This window comes from Xenopus tropicalis, chromosome 6 (assembly GCF_000004195.4).
Source record: "Xenopus tropicalis strain Nigerian chromosome 6, UCB_Xtro_10.0, whole genome shotgun sequence".
Lineage (NCBI taxonomy): Eukaryota > Metazoa > Chordata > Amphibia > Anura > Pipidae > Xenopus > Xenopus tropicalis.
The window spans coordinates 31,092,959-31,113,197 of record NC_030682.2 but is presented as its reverse complement, the minus strand read 5'-3'; the positions used below and the strand labels follow the sequence as shown (position 1 = coordinate 31,113,197).

Here is a 20,239-nt window from a genome sequence, read left to right as displayed (position 1 = left end):
AATACAGTACCAAAATGATACTAATAACAAATAAACAAAAAAACTCCTTCAAATAATATGGCTAGGATACAGTATTCCAGTATTACTTTTCACTTTTTTAGCTGTAATTGCAAAAACTGGGAAGGTCCTGAAATCCAATGAGAAGTTGGAATTATCATACTCTACCAATCTAGCCATTTTGTTAAGCAATAATTTCCAACTTCTTCAAACGGCTACAAATAAACCCACCAGGCAGCTAATGAGGTGACTCCCCTATAACTTAACTTTTAGTATAATGTAAACAGTAATATTCTGAGACAATTTTCAATTGGTCTTCATTTTTCATTTTCGTTGTTCTTAATTATATACCTTTTTGTTTAGCAGCTCAGCAGCTATCTTGGTTGCTAGGGTCCAATTTACACTAGCAACAAAGTAGCAATAAAATTGTAGCCCCATAGAGCAATAGTTTGTTGGCAGCTGGGGTTAGTGCCCTCATTTGAAGGGAAATCATTTTGAAACAATAAAAAATGAAAAAAAAAAAAATAAGTCCAGACCAATTCAAAAGTTGCTTAGAAAAAGGTAGGTAACTTGAAGGTAAACCACCACTTTAAATTAAATAGTTACTTTTTAATGAATAATAAAAAATATGATAACAATGACAAAACAGTAGCATATTTTTGCTGCTAAAATGTAGATCAACATGCAATATTTAGATTATACCTATGGCTCTTGCTCTTGCCCAGCTCCCATGGGGATCCTTAAACTAGACTGGCAGATATTTCTACAAAGACTCCTACACCAATGAACTGAGTGGAAACCAAGTGAGTCAGAGTTTGAGTCTCCTTGGTGCAAATTAGGACAGAAAGATTCTTCATAACTCAGAATACAGAAGTACAGAAATCTCCCAGGGACAGGGGTTTTTTCTCTTTGATGAATCTGGTGCAGTTACTTTGTAAAATATTTCCCTAGCTCTGTACACAGGAGACATTATTAAATATCCTTCCTTTATTTTAGTGGCTCATAGAGACCCAGCTGGGATGTGTAGTTCACACAACAGCTGGAAGGTTTCTGTTTGAAATTGTGACAATATAATACTTAGATACCAAGATGAGTCACTCAGCTACACACACACATATATATCATTCCCCAAGGAAGATATAGTGAAATGTAGGAAGCTTACATTGAAGTGTTAAACAATTACATCCGATGAATATTTATTCTGTAATGAACCAGAGACACTGAATTTTCTGTAATAAGTTTGATAAAAACACAGATTTATATTAGCTTTACTCCTCCACATTGACAGTGACATGTTGTCATTGTGTTTCAAAATGGTTGATAATACTGCACAAAGGTGAGTTGCACTAACAGTTGCCTACATATAATATATATATAAATAACATAAATTGTTAGTGTGTTTCACTGGGAGAAATGGCCCATTCCTTCGGGAATGTATGTGTGTTTCTTCTATTAGTACAAAATCAACATGGCATAGCTCCATGATGAGTATGGTTACTCCATGGTTGAGACCTATGGAATTAGATCCATGTCAAATGGGTAACAACACTAGTGATTATAATGATTTAGTGGCCTTATACTGATTTACTGTATAGTCAAAATTCAAACATAGCAAACTGATCATGGGACTACCTGGGGATACAAGCCAACACTGTCTCCTTTGCATACCTCCTGTTTTCTAACCCTAATGATCTGTATGAATTATATTTGCAGGGTTGGCCCAGAGATAATCAACAGTGCAATGCATTGTGGTTTATGTAGTTGTCTACTGTAAGATGTGGAGAAGTTGGATTTCAGCATATGAAAATGGCATTTATTTATACTTTTTAAAAGAAAAGATTACAGTGATAGGTATATTAGGGGTTTCTGTGTTTTAATTTGGAAGCCGGAGTTCCCCCTTAAAGAAGGGATCATAAAAATTGATTTTCACACAGCCATATAAGATTTTAATCTGGCTTGAATTTAGGGTGAAGACACACTGGGCTACTAGTAGCAGCTAATTTTTCACAGCTACTAAACTCCAGAAATTCCCCTTCCATAGACAATACTGGGAACTGCCTCTGCTAAAACACACATAGAGACAATTATCAGTAAATGTTCAGCATTGTGCATTTTACTAGCCGTGACAAGTAGCTGCTACTAGTAGCTCGGTGTGTCTTCACCCTTAGGGCTCTTACATACGGCATTTCTGTCTGTGATTCCCTGTGGTGGATCTTTCATGCGTTGCACCACAAGGAAATGCAGCCCATTCTTTTCAATCATTGTGTACTCACAGTCACAGGCAAGTGCCAGATGCTGGTGGAATGCAACTTGATGAGTATTGAAGCTATTTATAAATATAAAAAATTGCCGTTAGAAAGTCCTGATAACAATTGTTTGCCCTATGGCACATAATAATCACACCATGTGCAGAATAAGGTTCAATCCTTTATTTTAGGCATTCCATAACAACAATTATTTAACTATTTGAAGTATAACACCTTTTGTTTTTTTAGAGGTCCGTTACTCTGTTTTGTACTAATCAAGCCCACTTATTTGTGTTATACAGGTATGTGATCTATTCATCTAGATTTTTTTTTTTATCATTTAGAGCTTCATTTCTTAAGGTTACTATAAAAAAATAAAACACAAATATGTAAAGACCCGGTATGAGAGTTTTGTCATCAGTCAAGATACATGTGAAATCCCAGCCTGAAAGCCAGTTATGGTAGGAACTGAGGAGAATGGCCATTTGCTCTATTAGATACACCTGAAAACCCAGCTCAAAAGCCAGTTAGTGTAAGAATTGCGGTGAATGGCCATTTACTATCCTACATACAAGTAAAAGCTAGCTTCTTGGTCAGTTAGGGAAAAATTTGGGGGCTTTGCCTAGGGTTGTACCTTTAAGGGCTCTGGCACACGGGGAGATTAGTCGCCCGCGACAAATCTCCCTGTTCGCGGGCGACTAATCTCCCCGAATTGCCATCCCACCGGCGAAAATGTTAGTCGCCGGTGGGATGGCACACGCTGCGCAGGCGATTTTGGCAAATCGCCGAAGTGGCCTCACGAGGCATTTTTGGGGAGTTTAGTCGCCCATAATCAGGGAGATTAGTCGCCCGCGAACAGGGAGATTTGTCGGGGGCGACTAATCTCCCCATGTGCCAGAGCCCTAAGGGGCCTTGAACTAAAACAGCTGCTGCTGTAATGTAATCAAGCCACCTATATCAACCTACTACACTGAACACTTGGATTTTTACTATATACAATACTGGATACCTTATTTTTCACTTTACTTTGAATAATACAATATTTTATAATACAGGCTACTAGTGTATAGGAATGCACCGAATCCAATATTTTTGGAGTTGGCCGAACCCCGAATCCTTCGTAAAAGATTTGGGCAAATACCAAACCAAATCTGAATCCTAATTTGCATATGTAAATTAGGACACGGAAGGGTTAACATTTTCAACTTCCGTGTTTATGTGACAAAAAGTCCTGTGACTTTAAGGATTCGGATTCTGTTCGGGCAAATGGTGGTTTTGGCCAAATCCCAAACCAAATCCTGGTATAAAATCAGTAAAACACTCTTTCATAATTTCCCATTTAATCTCAATATTTACTGGCAGTTTAGCAGAAGAAAACCAATCAGCAGATAGTTAACAAAGACAATATAATAACACAGTATTAATAGAAAGACAGTAGGAAAATATGGCCCATTTCAGTATAGTGAATATGCTTATTATTAAGCCATTTGCCTAATGAAGAGCAGGGATAAAGAACAGATCCTTCTTGCACTGTACCCAGAACTCCTGCATTGACTTAAAGCTTTCAAAAACGCAGGCCATGTAATCAAATATTATCCACACTGTTAATTGGAGGTTTTCAGTAACAACTCACTTAAGGAGCTTACTGCTTTTAAACATAGGGATCCCGCTGAGATAGCAATATTCATATGTATTTATTTATTCTTAATGAGATGAGAAGTGATTGGAATGTTAATTCTCAGTAGTTTGCATACTTTCTTGATAATATAGCGCAGAACTATTACTTAGAGGCTCTATTGAAGTGTTAAGGCTGGGAGTCACTAAGCAATGAGGAAACTTTCCAGTAAAAGAGCCTTTCCAGTGCTATAATGAAGCCTGGTTGCTGTAAGGTTTGTTATTCATTATAGCTATAGATGTGAATTTGTGTTAGCTGGTACAGGTATGGGATCCCTTATCCGGAAACCTGTTATCCAGAAAGTTCCGAATAACGGAAAGGCCATCTCCCATAGACTCTATTATAAACAAATAACTCTAATTTTTTAAAATGATTTTCTTTTTCTCTGTAATAATAAAACAGTACCTTGTACTTGATCCCAACTAAGATATAGTTAATCCTTATTGGGGACAAAACAAGGCTATTGGGTTTATTCAATATTTAAATTATTTTTAGCAAACTTAAGTTATGGAGAGCCAAATTATGGAAAGATCCGTTATCTGGAAAACCCCAGGTCCCGAGCATTCTGGATAACAGGTCCCATACCTGTACAATGTACATTGCTGGGGCCTCTTTGCTTTTGCAACTTTTTAATATAGTAGTTTATGGCTTTAAGATTGTGGTGCCATAGTCCAATTCATCATGGTCTTAATAGGTCAGGATTTGAAAATATCCCAGTTGGAACACAAGCAATGCACCCATGAACTGTCAGTGATTAACTGTATCAATGTATTGAAATATCTATAATACTACAAGGCTTCTGAAGTTAACTTAGGTCCACACACTGTTACATTTAAAATGCTGTTTGTGTTTGTGTACTAAGTTTATCAAGAATCAATCAAAATTGTGACTTATTTTTTCATAGATTAGAATTCACCCCACCATCGGGCATAAACCACAGTAGGAAAAATACTTCTTTTTTCCCCTGTCCTATTCGGAGTTACATTCAAGTGGCAGTAGGGAATAGCAGCAATCTGACTGAAGGGACAGGTATAGGACCTGTTATCCAGAATGCTCGGGACCTTGGGATTTCCGAATTAGGGATCTTTCCGTAATTTGAATCTCCATACCTTAAATCCACTAAAAATAATTTATACATGACATAATCTGATTGTTCAGATACCAATAACTTACCTACCAACATTTAAAAAATGCAAAGAGGGACAAAAATAAATGCTGCTCGTAGGTGATTTTTATCACGCCCATTTTGTCACCACACCCCTTAATACCACTCCCATTTTACAAAAATTGGCAGGTTATGTAAAGTTTGAACACATTTCTGGGGGGTTTTGTATTAGGTGTTATTACATTTTTGCTAATGAAGGTGAAATTGCCCTATAAGCTGCGAGTCTCAAGTTCCCCCAAGAGACCTGTTTAGCTTATTAGTTACAATTGTATCTCAGTGCAGGCGTAACTTGTTTCGTTTTCTGAGCTCTCTTGCAAAAGCTACTTTTTTAATTAAGTTTGAGAAACTATGGGGGGAATTCACAAAAGTGGTGATATTGAGACAAAATAAAAGTGGAGATAGATTTGTCTGGTTTTCCACCTAATTCACAAACCTCTATCTCCACTTTTGTGAATTTGTCTTTTAAACAGACAGTTTTCAGATTTTGTCATTTTGCAGACATTTTTTTATGAATTTGCCTTTAGCTCTTAGTAAATCTGTCGGTGCCACCAAACCCAGTCCCACAGCTACATGAGCCTTGGGATAAGGATTTTACCAGCAGGATTTTGCATTTCATTTGCCATTTGTCATTTCACTTTAGGGGCATTTCCTGAAGGGTTATTTTACTTTGCCAAGGAAAACTATACATTTTTTTTAGGACAAGCTGGGCTTTCTAATGTTGTCTATACAGGTAACGGACCCCTTATCCGGAAACCCATTATCCAGAAAACTCCGAATTACAGAACGCCTGTCTCTCATAGACTCCATTTTAGGAGCGAGTAGAGCAGGAACTGACTGCCTGTGACATTGCAAAGCCCCGCCCACTCTATGCATGCTCACTGCACTTTAAGTAGCTCTGCTGAAGTCTATCAGGGCCAGGGCCCCAGCCACATACTGAAGAGTGAAGAGTCTAAACCGGAAGCGGCATAAGGTCTGGGTAGGGCACAGTTTTCCAGCAGTTATGGACATAATTGAACCCAAAGGTATTAAAATAAAAGCACTTACTTCTATTTTACATTATTTTACATGGTTTAGTGCATTGTAAAAATGTATGGTATATGTCCCCTTTAAAGAGGGGGCACTGCTGCTAAAACTAAAATTTTGCCTGGGAGGCTTTAATTTTCCTTTAAATAAAAATTAATATATTCACTCAAAATATTATTATTGCCTCATTCATTAAGCTAAAACTAGCATAACAATGCAAATGTGAGGGAAAAAACTTTTTTATATAAAACATATCAATTCAACTTTTTGTTTAATCAGTGTTTTACTTGTTTATAAAATGTCAATGAGGCTTTTTGCCCTCCCCCCCTCAGAGAATGTTGATAAATGGAGGATTCATTCTCCCTACTTATTAAACAGTCCCCCTAGTTATATAGGTCTTGAGCAAACAGCAGGCTTCTCAGTTAGGATACACCAACTGCCACTATGTAGCAAATAAAAAACATCCTATAAGTGGGAGGAGGTAGGATAGCCTAGGGGTAGGGAGACCGCCCTGTGACGACGGGGTTGCAGGTTCAATTCCCTCCTCCGGGGTCCGCCTCGTGACTGCCCTGGGCACGGTCACATAACCTTCCAACGTAAGGATATCAGCCTTTAGAAATAGGCTGGTGGAGCGATGTCCAGATTTTTTTTCAGTGGCTGCATTTACATTTTCCACAAATCCTCTCTTTGCATTTTCAAGGGAATTGTGCTGTCTATGGCAGCTGAAAGCAACTGTCACAGGAAAAATCCGTTTCTTATCACTGGCAATAAGAAGCCAATTGATAGGTGAGCTGAGCTTCAGCACAGGGACAATGTGCAAGTGCATTTTAGGGTTATTTTTGGGAATTTGATTAAGATATATGGAAATAATCATAGAACAGAATCTACACTGGGGAGCTGATAGGAGAGTAATGGAGATATTCCCTGAGCCGTATAATAGTGCCCAGCTGGTATGTAATACAGGAGATATCCTGTGAGTGCTATCTGTTATCCCCTGCTGGTATATGGTACAGGAGATTGAAAAAAAAAAAAAGTGGAGATAGATTTGTGCGATTTTCCACCTAATTCACAAACCTCTATCTCCACTTTTGTGAATTTGTCTTTTAAAGATTTTGTCATTTTCCCGACTTTTTTTTATGAATTTGCCTCTTAGTAAATCTGTCGGTGCCATTAAACCCAGTCCCACATCTAGATAAGCCTTGGGGTAAGGATTTTACCAGCAGGATTTTGCATTTCATATGCCATTTGTCATTTCACTTTGGGGCATTTCCTGAGGGGTAATTTTAGTTTGCCCAGGGAAACTATATATTATTTTTTTCAGGACAATCTGGGCTTTCAAATGTTTTCTATATTTCTGTGTAATTCCACTTCTGTAACAATATTTAAGGGTCTAAATACCTTCTTCTCTAGCCCCTACTCATTACTGGGCAGCAGCAATCCCCACCCCCAACATGCCCGGTGAAAAGAGGTCCAACTAGGGGACTAGGGCCCACTGGGTTTTTATTCAGTGCCCTGTTGGTGCCAGTCCAACCTTGTACCCCAATATCCCAGTTTGGGTGCCAGTGTGTAGGTGCTGTTTGCTGATCCCCAAGATGGTGGATGGGAACAGGTGGGGGCCAATGCTATGGGGTCACAGATAAGTTGGGGCAAATGTCAGTGAAGTGATTAAAGAGGGGGCACTGCTGCTGCTTAAACTAAAAATTTGCCTGGGAGGCTTTACTTTTCCTTTTAATGAAAATGTTTACAAAATATTCACACAAAATTTTATTATTGCCTCATTGATTAAGCTAAAACTAGCATAGCAATGCAAATGTGAGGTAAAAACTTTTTATACATAAATTATAAATTAAACTTTTTTTAATCAGTGTTTTACTTGTTTATAAAATGTTAATGAGGCTTTTTGCGCCTATTGTTCTAGGGTTAGACAGAAACTTGTCCCCTAACAAAAGTCTGCTGTGAAATGGAGACTGGGGGAAACAAAACAAAACAAAAGAGTTTAGAATTGATCTGACAGAGTTACACCGAGCTTTACTCCATTTTGAAAATGTCGGGAAAAAATGTTGTTAAAACGTTGTATAAATGTCGTTTAAACGACAAATTCACAAAAGTGTCTGTAAACTGTCTTTCTTTCACCAAAAACTGAAAAGTGGCGGTTGAGTCGGAATTTAGGCGGATTTCTGTTTGTGAATCTGGAGAAAGTGTTTTCCATCAGTTTTTCCACCACTTTTACTCCAAAAAAGGGCTACCTCCACTTTTGTGAATTCCCCCCATTGTGTCTTTTTTTGGGTTCTGTGCAGGAGGAGAAATGAGAAATGAGGGACTTTTCAGTAAGAATCTGGGACTTTGGATGAGCTGTTAAAATCGGGACTGTCCTGCGAAAATCGGGACAGTTGGGAGGTGTGCAATAAGAATTAATTAGATGATAGTTGGGATCAAGTACTGGTACTGGTTTATTATATCGGTAGAAGTCATGCCTTTGGTGTAGGTGGTGCTACACAATTTCTAGAAGACCCCAAAAGTGCAGAAAAATGAACACTGACTAGTTTAAGGGGAAACTGACCTGGGTTCCCCAACCTTGATACATTCAATATAACTCTGTATAATAGCTTACTGTATATATTAGTAGGTGGTTTTAGTATAACTCCCAGCATTCCCTCCTCTCTTACACCAGCAAGGTTACTAGATTAGGAGGCCCAAGACACTGCTCTACACTAAGGGCTGCCACTGCTTGTGATTTAGAAATTAGTATAAAGCCTGATGGTTAATCAAATAAAGAGCAAAATTCCCATAAGATGTTGATAATACACATCATTGAGATGCACTGAATGAGATGACGGTAATCTGTTTCACACTAAGTCGTGCCAGCTCAAGCAGCTATAGTATCTAACATAATATTAACATGTCCTTATATCCAAGGACAAAATAAACGGCACAATTAATTTCTTATCATTTGCTGCTGTTTAATTAATGGTAAATGAAGCCTGCAGTTTAATTTCATTTTCTTGCTATCAGACAGAGGATCATGAGAGGCTAACAAATAAAGGTTTTTACCACACAGAAAACAATAGTGGCTATAGTGAGATTGGCATCTTGCTGTGGCCAAAATAAAGAGTTCCAGGTGGTTTTATTTACTGGAACAATACAAATAAGCAGGCCTCAGAGACCATTCTGTGTGTTGCTCAGTCAATAGGAGGGCCCAATCATAATCATAATAGAAGGGCACAAATATAATCATAACAGGAGGGCACAATGTTGGTTACACAATTTTATATAAAGGTATATACACACTACATCCTGTGTGGCTGAGTTGCCAGATCTTATTAAAATTAAATTAGAAAAAAAAGTGCTGAGGGCTCCATAGTTTCGCTGCACTTCATTTATTAAATAAGAAAATACAGATACTGTACATTATCCTAAACCAGCGTTTTTCAACCACTGTTCCGCGGCACACTAGTGTGCCGCGAGATGTTGCCTGGTGTGCCGTAGGCAGGGCACCAATGTACTAGGGGGGCACTGCTCTTGGCACCAATGTACTAGGGGGGCACTGATGCTGGGCACCAATGTACTAGGGGGGCACTGCTCTTGGCACCAATGTACTAGGGGGCACTGCTGCTGGGCACCAATGTACTAGGGGGGCACTGCTGCTGGGCACAGAGTTAAATTTTTTAACATTTTCTAATGGTGGTGTGCCTCGTGATTTTTTTCATGAAACAAGTGTGCCTTTGCCCAAAAAAGGTTGAAAAACACTGTCCTAAACCACAGTCACCAGTGCTCTCCTCTTCTGAGATAGCATTGGGTTCCCTGCTTGTCCTGTAGGGGGCTGAATATCAACATTCTGCTACTCTGCCATGTTAGATCACACCGTTCACTCTATCCATCTTACCACCTCCTTTTACCTCTCTATTGATTGAACTGGAGTCCAAATTATTAGAAATGGCAGTTCTTGTGTTTTACCATTTAAGGGAACTTTACAATATCTCTGTGAGGCAAAATGTGATAAGAGGCAGTACTTCCCTTTAAACCAGTGATCCCCAACCAGTGTCTCATGAGCAACATGTTGCTCTCCAACCCCTTGGATGTTGCTCCCAGTGGCCTCAAAGTAGGTGCATATTTTTTTAATTCTTGGCTTGGAGGCAAGTTTTGGTTGCATAAAAACCAGATGTACTGCCAAACATAACATCATATAGGCTTCCAGTCCGCATAGGGGCTGCCACATAGGCAATAACAGTCCTTATTTGGCACCCCCTGGAACACGTTTTATGCTTGCGTTGCTCTCCAAGCATTTAAATGTGGCTAATGGGTAAAAAAGGCAAAAAAGGCACCTATTGTGTTCAAAGTAACAATATAAGAAGCCAGAAGGGGATTAAGCTTTATGGTCAAAGGGGTGGGCCATGACATTAGGGGGCTATAAACACAACTAAAGCATGGAAAATTCCCTGGGGTTTTCCTTTACAGTGAGAAATTATAAATCTATGCCAGCATAGGTTTATCCCCTGTACGAGGCACGATTTTGCTGGTAGACTGAAGGGCAATAAAATGCATTTTCCCATCCAAGAAGATGGCATGACAACCACTGAGATAAAAAGTCATGACTGAGAAAGGCAGACAGGTTTAAGAACACATACCGACATCTGCTTTTTATCGAGTCCCAGCAGATATGGAGCATTGCAATGCATTTCAATAGCCCAAATGCTATAAGTTGCCTTGCTATGAGAACGCTCAGCCCCTTTTGGATTTTATTTAGACTATTTTTAATAACGCTGACACATTTTTGGGCTATAAAGGACAGTTAAAAATATTTAACACAAATACACTATTATACCAATGGGAAAGAATTAAGTCATATAAAATCACGAGACAGGATTAGGCGCTCACTGTTTTCTCTATGGCTTATACATGTTTTACATTCTTATGCAGTAAAATTGCCAGTCGGCTATAACGGCCAGTCAAATGTTAGGGCCTGTTTAATAATCCTCACAATACGGCTCCCATGTATGCCTAAATTATCTCCATTCCAAACATCATTATCTGCCTAATAAATAGGCTATATCTGACAGCCGTGTGTCAAGGACAGGTTCAAAAAGAAGAGAATTTCAGCGGAAGCCACCAGTGAGCTTATTAGCAGACTGTTGAAAAAGCTACTGGTCTGCAGTGAGAATTGGAGAAAATAAGTGCTTGCATTTTAAGTAACATTAAACAAGAAGAGATTTTTCTTTCTTTCATCAGCCACAAGCCAGATGAGCTTCTCTTGTGCCATTTATGTCTTTATATATTTTTTTTTTTTACTTTGGACACAGCAGACTGCAGAAGGTGGATAAAGAGAGCCACCTAATGTAGAATTGGGCATTGCAGATTTCATTTCCAGCCTCAAATGACTACTGACATTTATCCGGGAATCTGCTCTGAGCCTGCAAAGGCTTTGTTGTCCAAGAAAGGCTGAAAAAGAAAATTAGCATTTTTCCAATAACACAATCTGCGGCACCAAACATAGTGCACATTCAGCTGAAAAATGGTGATATCATTTACATTTTTGTATTATCATAAATTAGTTTTCAAGGCCTAAAGAAAACCACTTACAGCCGTTTTAAGCAAATGTAGAAAATGAAATACATTATATTGTAAAATATTGCACATTATCCAAAACTGTATGAATAAAATGTGTCTTAATTCTTGTAAATAAAACAGGGCCAGGGAGTAAGCAATAATTAATGGGAATAGGTGGGGTATTCCATGAACAAACACAATATTGGGGCTCTTTTTTAACTACTGGGCAAATTTGCACCTGGGCAGTAACCCATAGCAACCAATCAGTGATTAGTCAAACAGCTGAAGATAGAACAATGATAGCTTAAGACAGGACAATGAAAGCAAAAATCTAAATGGTTGTCATGATTTACTGCCCAGGTACAAATTTGCCCAATGATTATAAATGACCTCTAATGCCATAAAAAGGAACACTACTAAACATATTAGCATAGGATGAAATGTAATGATATCATTTTCCTTACATGTTGGCTTATAGTACATTAACATGCCCCTTAAATAGACAGTATAAAAGCATGGTTTACTGGACACACGTTATCTTTACCAGGGGCCTAGATATATAAAGCAGACCGGGGGCAGGTAAGCCACAACTCGGTAAGGGCTTGTGTCCCTCCTTCTACCAGGGAACCCAATGTAAGACTTTCCATACCATTTGCTAAAATACTATGGGTCGAGGTAGGGATATGTGCACATTTTAAGCAGATCACAACCCCCTCTATAGTATACAAAATTGTATCTCCAGCACTTGACCAATGGGGTTCATTGGGGTGGATTAATGGGGCCGGGGGCATGGTTTAGAATACATCAGAAAGAGGTCATCTATATTGTATCGCCTATATGTCACTTGATCAAATGTGAATGCTTATTTGTTGAAGAGGAACACCACCCAAACACAACTTAAGCTTTTTGAAAAGGAACATAATTTCAAGCAACTTATACAAAATATACATCAATTAAAATCCTTTTCATGATTTTTAATGTAGTAATATGGTTTGGAACAGTTCCCTAATCTGAACCCCTGTTCAGGCTGAAAAAAAAAATGTTACAGTAGTCAACTGTCCTTAGCCTGCCTTCAGCCTGTATCCTCCAAGTCCCACAATTCCTTGCACTTGATGTCAATAAGGAAAGTACCACTGTGCAATGCATTGTGGGTTATGTAATTCCTGCATGCTGTCTGTAAGCTGTGGAGAAGTTATTACAATTTGTAACATCAGTGTTTTAGTCCCTCCTCCCCTGCCAGGATTTCAAATGATGCTGAAAGAAAAGAACTGTTTTGCAGCAGGATTACAGCATACAAAAATGGTATTTATTCAAACTTTTTGAAGAAACAGATTACAGTGATAGGTATATTAGTGGTTTATGTGTTGTGTGGGGCTCTTTAACAAATTTTGGTTCTGAAGCCGGAGTTCCTCTTTAAATAACACAGACTGTGCTGTGGTCAGTAAGGCATGCCTTAGGGGCCCTTATATGGGCAGATAGAGCTCATGATTCAGGATGTTATTAGTTAACTGAGCACTGATGACTTTTGGAACTGTGGCACTGTGGAATTCTATATATTGGCCACCAACATGTATCCTGCAGTCAAGTGAATTTACACTGAATCCCTAGCCATATTTCCCTGCTACCGTCACTTGTTTCCATCTGCTATCCCACCCGCCCTTAAACAGTAAGCGTTCATCCCTCCAGTTTGCCACAAATGATGTTATGGCTGCAGTGCCCAAACGGATTTCCATATATACCGAGCACCTATTAGCAAGGCTTTCATTATGAGTCGATGGTATTTAATAGCCTACAGTTCCAAATTGCGTAAGGAAAGGATTATACTGTGTGCGGATCTTATAAACACAGCCAAGCGCAGAGATGATCCCTATACCATACTTTAATAAGTGTGTTTCAGTACAAAAGTACATATAAGTGAAACCACTTTCCTGTGGTCGTATGCTTATTATGCTCATTTCTCCTAGCTCCCTGGTTATTTGTCATGTGGGAAAATAGCCATTACACTGTGTTTTTGTTGTGCTTATAGTCTACCATGAGCTCTAATGTGTGGTCTGCAGAGCTGCCAGTTGGCATTTATGTTGGCAAACTTTGCAAGATATCAAACAATGAGTAGGTCTGTCTCCCCTACTGCAGCGCCAACGGCGGTTGTGAGGTTTAGTCTCTCGGCATCACGTGTTCCTAGATCTCATGAGAAGCCTCTGGCACAGGCAGCATTACAAATATATTCTCCCAGACGCAGCTTAAGATTACACTGGAGTCATGAGTATTTATTAAACTGGGTCGAAACCACCATCTCTCATTAGAGCCAGTCCAAATCCATTCCAGGCCAGACTATAACTTTTACCATTTCCCTGAATTCGTAGAATGGAACGCATACAATTTTTAGCTTGGAGGAAAATCAGCTGAATTGTGTAAATATGGCTGGAAACTTATAAACAGCTGAAATCTTGATGAATTTGAAATCATTATTTGTACCAGTAACAGGGCTTACTATAATGGATTAATAAGTCCTCCAGTGTAAAATAAAACCTATATAAATTTATTTAACCTTCAGTCATCAAGAACAGAACCTCAAGCAGACCTCACATAATAATAATAATAATGTAGCACAGTCTGTGTTATTTAACAAATAAGCATTCACATTTTTGCCCAGGATATTTATTTGAAAAAGAGTTCTTAGCTCTCTATAAAGGCATATGGCTTCTTTTTATAGAAAGCATAACACTTGGACATGAATTTCTGTATCCTTAGAAATTTTAAATGAGGAAACATTAACTGACAATAATTGTAATGCTTGTTAAAAGGTCAACATTGTCTTCTATTTAATAATACAATTATGCTTTGTAAATACAGTAGGTATACATTTGCTAGAATAAACTTATGAGGGATCATTTACAACCTTGGGGACACAAGTGCACTCCCCTTAGTGCTGATCTAATAGCATTTGCACCCCAGGCTTATTGCTCTCTGCATGGCCAGATTGAAAATCAGCTGCTCCACGCAAAGAGCAACATCTGGAGTTGCTGCCTTGTCTTTAGAATCTGCCTATGGGTTGAGCCTCCTTCAGGTGCGTGGGGGGGGGAGGGAGGGGTGGGTACCTATATGCTTCCCCCCACCAACCCCTTTAGAACAGAGCAAGGCCTAATGCAGGCCACAATTAATTTTAGAAGCAAACCGCTGGTCTCTGTGCTCCGTTTTGGAGTTATGCCTATGGCTATTTGTATAATGTCCCATGCAGCAAGCAAAGTGCAAAAAATGGACAGTTGAAGGCTTTTCTTCCACTCTGCACGCTGCACGGGGCATTGTGAATGCCCCATATGGTGTATGTCTCTGTACAGTCAATATGTACATAAAGAGTACCATTAATGGCCGTGTATGGTTGACCAAACCCTCAATGATGTCACTTGACATCTCACTAAAAGCTAAGATGCAAAACCAGATCTCAGGAACCTAAGAGCATCTTGGCCCCTTTTTACCTCACCCCATCCCTGGTCAAGCTAGGTCCTGCCCCCTTCTGTCTGCCCCGTTCCACTGCATTAGACCGGTATTGGAAGACTTTGGGTCACAATTCTATGCATTTTAATGGAGTGAGTAAGTGAGGATTCGGAAGAAAATAACCGACAGCAATAACGGACCTGCAGGTGACCAGGTAAGGGAAGCTTCTGAAAACATGGGTAAGTTATGTCTGCACTGGCCCTTCTATACTTCATTGTTGCCAGAGAGCTGAGGACCAAAAGTCAACTGGCCAGTCATGGCGACTGCCAACCATGCTGTGCAACTTTGGATTGTCATCATCTGTAAAGGGAAGCAGGGCTCTCTGGAGGGGGTGTATTTACTACTTTGGAGAAAGGGGAAAGAGGGTCTTTAGTTCATACAACCCTCTCAATGTATTAATAATTATAAAAGCAAAAAGTGCAAAACAGCCAAAGTAGCAAAAATGTATGATGGATGGATCGTCTAATTTTTATTGATATATAAGTACATATAGAATAGATGAACATGGGTGTACAATGCAGTCACTGTAGCAGCAGGGTATGTAACTGTTATTCTAGCAGTTATGTAATGTGATATATATGTGTGTGCATGCGTTTATATGGATACATACATTACACTTTTATACATTATATAGCTGCTATTGAGCTATAGACCAGAGCACTTTCTTCTGATGCAGCCAATAGAGATTGGAGTTTCTGGGAGGGCCTGTCACATATGGAGCTGTTTTCCCTGTACCTCTCTTAATTAAAATTCTTGAGGTTAACTAAAAATAAAAGAAATGAGCTTGATCCAGTTCTGTCGGGGATAATATTGCAGTTATTCCTGCCGCATAATCTGCTTATTTTCTATTTCCTTTAGTCCAAATCTCTTCCATAATTCAGTTGCGGCTTCAGACCGCTGACTGTTTTTCTTGGTGGCAAATCTTATAGACCTACCTGGGTAGTCTCGTGGCAAAAAGCAGTGCAGTCAGCTTTCTGCATTCTGTATGCCCTAAATGTGTTCTATCTACAGTCTCCCCCCCCCCTTTGGTTTTTTTCATTTGGCAAGTGCATCTGGAATATCATTCGCTTGCTTTTCTTTTACCCCAAGGGAAATTTTCTTCCTTAAAAGACCTGCTTTGACTCACAGTACATCTCAGCCGCAAACTCCCACCCATGATCTTGTAGGGTGTTTGCCTTTTCCTTAAGAATAATTCCGCTGTTGGCTACCGTGCACGCAGAGCTGAATTTACTTTGAGAGGTGCAATTAGAAGAGACCGTTACATCCTAGCAAAGCAGACACAATCATGGCATTAAGAGATAACATTATTTAATGACTGTAAGAGAGAGAACACAGTCTCATAATTTAATATGAACTTTACCCCCCAACCCCCTAGATAATAGTAATAGCGGGGACGAAGGGAAGTATAGAGTGAGAGACAAAGCTGGATGTAGGTTTGCCAATTTACCAAGCTACTTCTCTACAATAAATTATATTCATACTTCATTCGCACAGAATTGAGAGGGCAGTTAAAAGAGATGGAAAGCTCAAATCCTTGATGGTGGTCCCAGGCTGTCAGGCACCCCCCTAGTTGATTAGCTGCTCCAGCTGGCACTGTCCCCCCCACAAAAAAAACACAAGCTCAGTGTAATTTTTGCGAGTGCCGTTCCAACATTTCCTTCCAGTCTTCAGGCATCCCCGTTGGGTTTGGCCAAGCACAAAAGTACACAACTTTTTATAAGATTTCTCTACTGTGCATGTGAATTGAGACAGGGGACACCTATACGACCCCATAAAAGTATGGAGCGGTGCTCAGCAAACAGTACCCCAGACCAGTTTGTCTTTGGAATAAGAGTAGCACCGGCCTGGGGTAGAAGTTAAGCGACTAGAATCACTGTAGGGTACATAACAACTTGGCACCCCAGTGATATTAGCTTTCCTTCTCCACTAATTAAGTCTAACATGAACCTTTTTTGGCCATTTATCGATACAGTGTGCCTTTTTTTTTTATATTTTTACATTTTTCAGATGATTCTCAACAGTAATTTCTTCTTTCTAAAACCTGTTTAAATTCATAAAAAAACAGGTAACTAAATGTGTGTCTAAACTGATCTATTTCTGTTACAGTAGAGTGTTAAACCATCAAAGTCAATAGAAAAGATGCCCAAATAATGGAAAATGTCAATTTTCACAAATGTATGAAATATACCCTTGTAACTCCAATAACTTAACCAAGTGATAGCTTTATTTTCTCAGCCCTTATCACGCACAGTAATCTCAGCCAACGTTACTTAATCTTTCCCTCTCAGGCAGACTTCTCTCCCTCCTCTCACACTGCCAAAATGGCCACCTATTTCCTGTTCTTGCCTCCTTTATTCACTCTTTTTTAAGCAACTTTATTATTTCCCTGATTAACCTAAGCCCCACTGCCACCTAGTGGTGAAACTAGTTACACTTCAACCACTGACAGTTTATTTTATAGAACAAGATCTTTGTTTTGCCCCTTTACACTCCTTTACCTTATTAATGTGAATACAAGTTGCATTGCATGCATATATATTCACTGCTACCCTGTAAGAGCATATTTATTAATGAACAAATGTTGAGTTTTGGCTCATTTTCTCAGTGAATTAACTTCACGCTGGTGAACATTCACAGAATGCTATTGTTTCATAAATTGCAGAAAGTTTCATAAATTGCAGAAAGCCAAGCATGCTGCTTCGGGAAGAATTAGCAACAACCAACTAAACTTTCTTGGGAAAGGTTCAGGAACGACCAACTGCTTTCGGAAATAATTTCGATCAAATGTTTAACTATAGGGCTCTAAGCACCAAACTGATTTGAATGCGCAGAGAGCCACGCATGGAATTTGAATATTTTCATTACTGGAAAATTCATGAGTCTACACTCCCAGTGTGAAGTCATTAGATTTGCAATGTAAAGTGTCACAGCTATCAGGGAAGGAATACTATTGGCTCTGCGTTTGGGGATGGGGGTTAAACTTCAGAGAGTATTATTAAATAAGTGTCAGTAAGTGAAGGTCATTTAATATAGGCTCCGATAATGTGCCGGCAAGTGTCGCTGAGACCTCAACGCACAGTTTCAGTCTTCATTTAATGGCACTTCCAATGTGTAGAAAAAAATGTTTCGGCCCAGGCACTTTTACAGTATATTCGTGATGCAATTTAATTTCTCAAAATGGTAATTTTCTTATGTTTTACATGTACAGGTATGGGATCCGTTATCCAGAAACCCGATATCCAGAAAGCTCCAAATTACGGAAAGCCTGTCTCCCATAGACATAATTCAGATTTTTAAAACTGATTTCCTTTTTCTCTGTAAAAATAAAACAGTGCTTTGTAGTTGATCCCAGCTAACATATAATTAAGCCTTACTGGATGCAAAATAAGCCAACTGGGTTTAATTAATGTTTTATTGATTTTTTAGTAGACTTAAGGTATGAAGATCCAAATTACGTTAAGACCCCTTATCCGGAATACCCTTGGTCCCAAGCATTCTGGATAACAGGTCCTATACCTGTAATATGTTGGATTTGATTACAAGTTGTACCATGTCATGGCACATAGGCAAGATAAACGTATATCATGACTGCCTCTTTACCTACAATCCCAAAACACAAATTCCCCTCTCCATTGGTGGAGACAGCACCCATGTTACAATTAAAACATGCCCGTATTACACGTATTACAGATCATCATAAAATATAAAATGCCAACTAGTTCTTGGTAAACAACGATCAATCAGTAGAGCTACTAGGTGCAGGATCACTCCCTATGGCACATTATAGATTAACTGCACTTAGTCCTTAGACTCTGTGTTATTCTAATCTACAGTCTTTATATATTTCTCTTGGCCACTTCTTTCAATCCCATGTATAACAGGCAATACACTGACATTTACATCTCCCCATTGCACACATGGTTGTGCCTAAACACAAATGTTGTGCCCCAGTGTGGACACAGTGTGGACAACCACTATGCTGGTGATACCAGGTACCAGAGCACGTAAAAGTCAGAATGTAAAAAAATGTGAAAAGGTGAAAGAGCAGCATCTACTACATTGTCATAAATAGTATATATACTATTCAAAGAACTAAAATTTGGAGCGCCCTTGCACCACTGCCTCCTCTGGCATGCCTGTCTGGTGCATCTTGAATGATTCTCAATTCTGGAGGCACAAAAAGGGGGTTGTTTAGAACATGGAAGGCAGGGCGCAATGTGTGAAAATAGACCTGTGGCCACTTCCGTTCATGGGGGGCAGTGGGGGGAGGGGAAGATGTCATACAAGTTATGGAAAGCTGGTGGTCCCAACTGTTTCCTGTTCTTGCCTCCTACCCAGTAAGGACAGGGCTGGCCTGTGCCCATTGAAGGTGTGCTCCGCACTCAGATTTCAGATTCTTTATCCAGTGCAACCCTGGGCAGAAGTGCTTCTTGAATAAACACTAAGGGGCGCCTATAGTGCTCTGGCACTACTTTGTAAATCTGCCCTAATGTCTTTTAGAGTATAACAGGGCTCTCTGAGCGAGCAATGACCTGACCAATTGTGTTTCAGATATTGTTTGCTATGAAATCATGGCAAGCAGATAAGACAATGACATATAATAATAAAAAGATAATGACATATCCTGGACTTTCCTGTCTCTGTACAGAAACCCAGCTATATTTTGTGCTTTTATCCTGGGTGTTAATGGCAACACCACCATGGTCTGCACAGGTCCACAGTCCAGTTCTAGAAGCCCAAGACAGGCAGGAATGTGTGATATAGTCAATCACTTTAATGGCTGTGAGGCATAGCATGAATTTGTTTTAGGGCTCCTATGTATCTAATAGCACTTTTAGATTTGATTAACGTGCAGTGCTTCTGGCTAAATATAGTTTCCTGGGAGATCACTGTAATAAATTCTTAACAAATAAACGTGCATATATCTGTTTTATACTTGAAATTCCTGTAGTGTTCCTGTAGCGTTTAACCTTTAAACTCATTGCTGCCAACTGGAGACTATTTAGTATCTAGAGAACAGTAGTTCTGACAATGTAAGAGCCTTATTATAACTAATGATCTCTTCGCTATTCAACAGCAAATAAATGGAATGCC

The 20,239-nt window shown here is 39.2% G+C and overlaps 1 protein-coding gene across 4 annotated transcripts in view; it reads right to left on the bottom strand.

Annotated features, from left to right (window-relative positions):
* Positions 1–20,239, bottom strand: part of cdk14 (cyclin-dependent kinase 14) — a 279,683-nt gene that overhangs the window by 70,383 nt on the left and 189,061 nt on the right.